The sequence below is a fragment of the Macaca mulatta genome, chromosome 1, assembly GCF_049350105.2.
Source record: "Macaca mulatta isolate MMU2019108-1 chromosome 1, T2T-MMU8v2.0, whole genome shotgun sequence".
In the NCBI taxonomy this organism is placed as follows: domain Eukaryota; kingdom Metazoa; phylum Chordata; class Mammalia; order Primates; family Cercopithecidae; genus Macaca; species Macaca mulatta.
In genome coordinates this window covers 206171409-206177790 of record NC_133406.1, presented here as the reverse complement: position 1 = coordinate 206177790, position 6382 = coordinate 206171409, and the positions used below count along the sequence as shown (strand labels likewise).

At 38.8% G+C, this 6382-nt stretch overlaps 1 non-coding gene across 1 annotated transcript; it reads right to left on the bottom strand.

Annotated features, from left to right (window-relative positions):
• Positions 1-498: 498 nt before the first annotated feature.
• Positions 499-593, bottom strand: MIR552 (microRNA mir-552). Its single transcript, NR_032607.1, is given in 1 exon segment — positions 499-593. It is a non-coding gene; the product is annotated as a microRNA mir-552 (primary transcript).
• Positions 594-6382: the final 5789 nt, after the last annotated feature.

Here is a 6382-nt window from a genome sequence, read left to right as displayed (position 1 = left end):
CTTTTCCTTTATAAATTACCCAGTCTCAGGTATGTCTTTATCAGCAGCATGAGAACAGACTAATATAATAACATATTAAAAACACGAGTACAATATCATAACCAGGATACTGACATGACACAGCTCACCAATCTTATCCAGATTTCTCCCATTTACTTGTATCATTTGTGGTGTGTGTGTGTGTGTTTGTGAGTGGGTGTGTGTGTGTATCCATCACTAACGTCAAGATACTGGCCAGTCCATCACCATGAGGATCCTTCATATTGTGCCTTAATAACCACCTCCCTCCACCCCATCCCATTCTTAACCCTGGACAACCACTAATCCCTTCTCTATCTGTAACATTTGTCATTTCAAAATGTTATACAAATGTAGTCATACATATATAGCCTTTTGGCACTGACTTTTTTCACTCATAATAATTCCCCGAAGATTCATCACAGTTGTTTGTAATCAATAGCTTGTTGCTTGTTTATTGCTGAGTAGTATTCCATCCTGTGAATATACCACAGTTTGTCTAACCAGTCACCCTTTGAAAGGCATCTTCAACAAACAGGTTAATGGTCAAACAAACTGTGGTATATTTGAATGGTAAAACAAACTGTAGTATATTTGACTATTACAAATAAAGCTGCTGTGAACACTTCACTATTTCAAATAAAGCTCCCCAGGTTTTTGTGTGGACATAAGTTTTTATTTCCCTGGGGTAAACACCTGAGGGTGCTACTGCTGGGTCATAGGCATGCTGGGTTTTATAATTAGCTGCCCTCTGTTTTCTAGGCTAGAACTACAATTTTATATCCCACCAACAATATATGAACAAGCCTATTTCTCTACATCCTTGCCAATGTTTGGTGTTCTTATTTTTTTTTATTTTAGCAATTCTGATAATGCATAGCGATATGTTATCATGGTTTTAATTTGCATTACCCTTATGTTGAACATATTTCATGAATTTATTTGCCATTTGAATAACTTACATTGTGGAATATCTATTCATGTGTTTTGCCCATGTTCTAGTGGATGGCTTGTTTTCTTTTTACCATTGAGTTTTGAGAGCTCTTTACATAATTGAGATTCTAGTCTTCTTCAGATATGTGATTTGAATATATCTTCTCCTACTCTGTAACTTGTCTATAGCTTGCTTTTTTACTCAACATTATTTCCTCAGTTTTATCTATGCAGATGGATTTGTTTTATTTTGTTGCTGTATCATTCTAATATTGTTTTGTATTTTGCTATATCATTATACTATTGATGGACATTGCTTATTGTTCTGCTTTCACAAGCAATGTTACCAAGGGCTTTCTTGAGGTGTCCACTGCTGCACCTATATAAGGTCTCTAAGGTATAGACCTAGTAACATTTCTGGATCACAGGGCGTGTGCATTATTAATGTTATTAGATAATGCTAAATTTATGCCAGAGAAATTTCATCACTGCAAACTCCCACTAGCAGTGTAAAAGTTCCTATTACTCCATGACTTTGCTAGCACTTGATCTTATCAGACTTTTTTTTCAATTTTAACAATCTAATGAGTATATAATGGTATCTGTTTTATTTTTATTTCCCTGGTTACAAATAATCATACAAATAAATACAAATAGTCCCTTTACTTCCCTGGTGAAACTGAACATTCAGTCTAGACATTCAGATTTCCTAATTGGTCAAGTGTCTATTTAAGTTACTTTGCCCATTTTTGTATTGAGTTGTGTATTAGTCCGTTTTCACACTGCTATAAAGATACCACCTGAGACTGAGTAATTTATAAAGAAAGGGGTTTTAATGCACTCACAGGGAAAGCCTCAGGAAACTTATAATCATGGCAGAAGACGAAGGGGAAGCAAAGCACATCTTCAAAAGGTAGTAGGAGAGGGAGAGAGAAAGAAGGAGAAAGTGCCACTTATCAAACAACCAGATCTCATGAGAATTCACTCACTGTCACGAGAATAGCATGGGGAAAACCGGCCCCCTTGATCCAATCACCTCTCACCAGATTCCTCTCTCTGTTGGCAGTGGCCGCTGCCATCATGCAGGCTGCAGCAGGGAGGCACCACCAGGGCTGCACACTCTGTGAAGCAGGCAGGAGCTGGTAACAAGTGGGAGCCCCACCCCTTTTGAGTTGGCAAGGTGGGAGCTCCCTGGGTGCAGCTGTGGCCACCCTCCCAAGCACAAGACCCAAGCATCTCTGCAGCCTTCACTCTGGGGTGCCTGGGAAGTTCCCCCCCGCCCTCTGGCCCACAGGCTCAGGAGTGTCTGCTCCTGCTGCCTGGCCTCTCCACTCCTGGCACCCCACTCTGATCTTGGAGCCAGGGTGGGGCCTATCCTGGGCATTGGCACAGCCTGGCTAGGTGTGCACATGCTTGAGGCAGCACTGACATGCCAGTGCCCTGCTACCTTGGCCCCCTCCAGAATCTGAGCAAAACAAGTGTGAAAGGAGAACCCGAGGGGGAGTGCTGAGGGTGGCTTGGCACTGGCCTGCAGGTGCCTCTTGGTGCAAGCAGCCTGGGCACCATAGGCACCATGGACAGCAGCAGGAGGCAGACAGGCTCCTGGGCTGAATGGAGTGGGTCCCCAGTAAGGCCCCACCTTTAGGCCAGGGATGGCCTAAAGGCTGGGGGCTGAGCTGTCAGTCCCGCAGACCAGAGTGGGGACTTGTGGTGCCTTTCAGGCCTGCCCATGGCCACCCATGAACCAGTTGGCACACACTTCCTCCCCTCTGACATCCATAAAAGTCTCAGGTTCAGCCAAAGCAGGGTAGAGGATGGAGAGACGATGGGATGACCAACTTCAGAGAGGAGCTATCCTCTCTGCTGAGAGCTGGGAAGAAGACAGGAACACCTGCCTATAGAGAGGAGCAACTTTTGCCAGAGCCTCCTCTCTGTTGAAAGCAGGAGACATCAGGATGACTGGCTGCAGAGAGGAGCTACCCTCTCCAGGGCCTCCTCTCTGTTGAAAGCTGAACCCTTAATGGGACAACCTGCCAGCAGAAAGGAGCCACTGACCCCAGGGCCTCCTCTCTGCTGAGAGCTGAACACTCAACCAGATGACCTGCCTGCAGAGAGGAGCTAACCACTGCAGGTCTCTTCCAAGCTATTCTAACACTCAATAAAGCTCCTCTTTATCTTGTTTACCCTCCATCTGTCTGCGTATCTCATTCTTCCTGGACACAGGACAAGAACTCAGCAAAGGTGCCACCAGCCAGAGAGGTTTCTGGCCAGACAATTGATACCCCAAAGATCCCTTAACACCTCAACACATAGGGATTACAATTCAGATTACATTCAATATGAGATTTGGGTGGAGACACAGCCAAACCATATTAGGTTGTCATTTTCTCATTGGTTTGTAGGAGGTATTTTTGTTTGTTTGCTTAACGTATTCTCAATACTAATCTTTTCCTTTTATTTGTGTTGCAAATCTTTTCTTATAGTGTGTGCTTTTTCTTTTTACTTTTGTTAGGGTGTCTTTTGACAAACAAAAGTTTGTAATGTAGTCACATTTTTCAAAACTGTCTGTATGGCTCCTACTTTTGGATTTTAAGAAATCCTTACCTATCCTGAGGTCATAAATGCACACTGCCTCTCTATTTACAGTATTTAAGAACATAAACTCTTAAGCCAAACTTCCTATGTTCAAATCGTAGTAATGAAACCTTGACCAACTTATTTAACCTCTTCGTGGCTCAATTTACTCAAATGCAAAGTGGAGATGATATTAGTACCTACATTGTACACTTGTTCTGTTGGACTAAATAACCTCTACTGAAAATTGTCTACATAGTATTACATGCTATCATCATCATCATCATCATCATCATCACCAAGCTTTAGAATATTGGTGTTTACATTTAAATCTTTAGCAATCTAAAATTTATTTTTATATATGGTGTGAGGTGCTAGCCCGACATTTTTTATGATGAATTATCAATTTACCCAATACAGTTTTGTAAATTGAGTCTTTCCTTACTGAACTGCAATACCAACTCTGTCATAAATCAAATTTCCACTTGTATTAGGTATTAGGAGCTGTTCTGAGATTTCTATTTTCTTCTATTGGTCTGTCTATTCCTAAGATGGTGCCACTCTGTTTTAATTTCTGTAGTGTTGTAATGCTTTTTGATAAGTCCTCCACCCTCTTCTTCTTTAGCAGATTTTGACTATTCTTTACCCTTTATTCTTTCATACATATTTTAGAATCAGTTTTTCAGAATCTTTCATAAAGAAACCTGTTGGATTCTAACTGAAATTGCATTGAATCTATGTTTGAATCAATTTGGGAAAAAAGAAATTTTTACTTTATTGCCTTTCAATCTATGAACTTTGCCTTTTTCTTTTTTTCTTTCTTTGTTTCTTTTTTTTTTGTCTTTTTTTTTTTTTTTTTTTTTTTTTTTTTTTTTTTTTGGCAGAGTCTTTGTCTTGTCACCCAGGCTGGAATACAATGGCGTGATTTTGGCTCACTGCAACCTTTGCCTCCTGAGTTCAAGCAATTCTCCTGCCTCAACCTCCCAAGTAGCTGGGATTACAGGCACCCGCCACTATACCCAGCTAATTTTTGTATTTTTAGCAGAGATGGGGTTTCAGCATGTTGGCCAGGCTGGTCTTGAACTCCTGAACTCAGGTGATCCACCCACCTTGGCCTCCCAAAGTGCTGGGATTATAGGATGAGCCACCGTGCCCAGCCAGCCTACTATTACTTTACCATTTTTTAATGTTTTCAATATTTTTTATGTGTTCTCAATAAAGTTTTCATACATATTTTTTAGATTTACTCCTAGATATTTTATTGGAGATACTGTAAATGGTATCTATTCTTTACCTCTTATTTCTTCATATATATTTTAGAATCAGTTTTTCAGAATCTCTGAAAAAGAAACCTATTGAATTTTAACTGAAATTGCATCAAATCTATGTTTGAGTCAATTTGGGAAAACAGAAATTTTTACATTATTGCCTTTCAATCCATGAACTTAGCCCACTATTATTTTATCACTTTCTAATGTTTTCAATAGTTTTTATATTTTCTCCACAAAGTTCCTGTACAGTTTTTTAGATTTACTCCAAGATATTTCATTTCATTGGAGGTACTGTAAATGGTATCTATTTTGAAGTACAATTTGGACTGCTTATTGTTGGTGTAGAAAATGCAGTTAACTTTTTGCACTGGTTTTATATCCAGAGACCCTTTATTAATTCTAATAATGTATCTGTATATTCATGGGGGATTCTATGTTTATAAGCTAATGTTTTAAAGTGATAACAATATGGTTTTTCTTTGTGATTCATATGTCCTCTGTGTGTGTGTGTGTGTGTGTGTGTGTGTGTGTGTGTGTTATTTGCCTTCTTTCATTGGCTAGGACCTTCAGTATATTGCTGAATAGATGTGATAGCAGATGGCTTTGTATTGTTTCTTATCTTAAAGGGAATTATTTCAGTGCTTCACCTTTAAGTAAGATATTTGGTATAGGTTTTTCATAAATGTCCTTTATCAGATGAGAACATTTTCTTCTATCCCTGGCTTACAAAGAATTCTTTAAAAGATCACAAGTGAATATTAAATTTTATTATATTTTTGTATCTATTAAAATGATTGACATGGTTTGATTTTATGTCCCCACTCAAATCTCTTGTCAAATTGGAGGAGAGGCCTGGTGGAAGATGATTGGATCATAGGTGCAAATTTCCCCCTTGCTGTTGTTGTGATAGTGAATGAGTTCTCACTAAAATTGTGTGGCACTTCCCCCTTCACCCGCTCTCTCTTCTGACACCATGTGAACAAGGTTGCTTGCTTCCCCTTCACCTTCCACCATAATTGGACGTTTCCTGAGGCCTCTTAGTTATGCTTTCTGTTAACCTTGCAGAACTGTGAGTCAATTAAACCTCTTTTTTTCATAAATTACCCAGTTTCAAGTAATTCTCTATAGTAGTGTGAAAACAGACTAATACAATGCTCACATTGCTTTTCTTCTTTATCTTGTTAATGTAAGGAGTCACATTGATTTTTTATGCTTTAATGTTTCCCCAATCTTACATGCCTTAGGTAAACTAGCTCGTGGCTTATTATCATTTTTCTACATTGTAGGATTTTGTTTACCAACATTCGGTTTAGAATTATGTGTCAATGTTCTTAAGTAAAATTTGCCTGCAATTTTCTTCTCACACTATCATTGTCAAGATTTAGTATCAAAATTATACTAGCTTTATAAAATGGGTTAGGGCATATTCATATTTCCTCTTTATCTATATTATAGACTAGTTCGTGTAAGATTGAAAATATCTATCTCCTGAATGTTTGGTAAAACTCACTAGTGAAATCATTTGGGAGGATCTGATTTTTCTTTAGGGTCCATTTTAAAACTAATCGTTCCATTTATTTAATAAT